The sequence below is a fragment of the Octodon degus genome, unplaced genomic scaffold, assembly GCF_000260255.1.
Source record: "Octodon degus isolate 3935 unplaced genomic scaffold, OctDeg1.0 scaffold00009, whole genome shotgun sequence".
Taxonomy (NCBI): domain Eukaryota; kingdom Metazoa; phylum Chordata; class Mammalia; order Rodentia; family Octodontidae; genus Octodon; species Octodon degus.
The window spans coordinates 778313-779889 of NW_004524585.1; positions in this window are offsets into that span (position 1 = coordinate 778313).

A 1577-nucleotide genomic window follows, 5' to 3' on the forward strand; every position below is an offset into this window, starting at 1 on the left:
AATATGTAGATAATTTTTATACCTGGTTTATCAAATTTTACAAAAAGAAAATTGTGTCACTATCAGTTTGTTTTTTTTACAGGGACTTTTTGGCTTAAGTCACATGCTAATTAATTTGAGAATAATGATAGAAAGTGTAATGGCTATTATTATTTTCTTATTATTTGGTTATGAAAATATGTATTAATTTTTACAAAATAAAAAGTTAAAATAGAAAACTTGCAAATTGTAAATCAGTGGGAAAAGGATGGACTTTTCAAATCAATGATACTAACATCAATGGCTGGTCATTAGTAAGAGGATAAATCTAGATTCTCATCTTGTTTTTGAAATGATAAATTCAAAATGCTCTAGATGCCTGAAAATCTAAAAGTAAATAATTGAAATGCAGTAAATTTGACTACACTAAAATAAAATTAAAATTTTATAAGATATAAACCACAAATCCATAAGAAAAAGTAAAAATAAATAGTATATGAAATTACACATAGAACTCCTAAAAGTACTTACATCCTACAAATCAAACAAAGGAAGAATAAGTCTATAAGAAAAAATACACAAACACTAACTTAAAAGACCTCACAGAAAAATATATAACAAAGCTATGGCCCTTCAATCATAGCTCAGGCACGTTAAATAAACCATTTGGGTATTCATGTAAGCAATGGTGAAATCTAGATAAAATCTACAGTTTAATTACTCACACTATTCTAAAGTTAATTTCCTCATATTGACAATTTTGCCATGTATATTTAGACATTAACTTTACACAGATAGGCAAGTAAAACTGGCCTAATTATGTTTGTAAATTTTCTATATGTCTAGGATTATTTTAAAATTTAAAGTTAATTTAAAATCAGGCTACAAATATTAAAGCTAAATGAAACAAAGTAGTGAAAATCTACTTTACACTTATTACTTGTAAAAACCCAACAATTTGACTACAAATTCTTTGGTTGACTATGAGATAAGAGGTATCTCCTTCGTTTTTATTTTATTTATTTATTTATTTATTTAGGAAAGGATGTCCAGGCTCTCACTGCTAGAACAGACTTGTAGTGATCCACCTGTTTACAGCCTTCCAAGAGCTGGGATTACAGGCATACGCCACCACGCTCAGTCTCGATTGCTGTCTCAGCGCACCCTGGGGGCAGGACCAGTATGTCAGGCCCGGGGATCAAATCCCTGGCCTCTGCACTTGCTTGTAAGAGCTTTAATACACTGAGCTATTTGGCTGGCACTTCCTTCATTGTTGATGAAAACAAAATATACTCCTTGAGAGGGAAATTGAAAACAGTGTTTATAGTAAAATTAAACAAACTATATATCTGTATGAGAAAAAAGAAAACAAAGTACTACAGGGATGGAAGCAATGATTCCTAATCTTGCCTTCTATTTTTAAATATTAGTAAGTGATACAAGAATATGGGGGAAAGTCAACCATCTTGTTTTGGTGTTTGCTTTCTGTCTCTTTCTTTTTTCTTTCTCTTTCTTTCTTCTTTCTTTCTTTCTTTCTTTCTTTCTTTCTTTCTTTCTTTCTTTCTTCTTTCTTTCTTTCTTTCTTTCTTTCTTTCTTT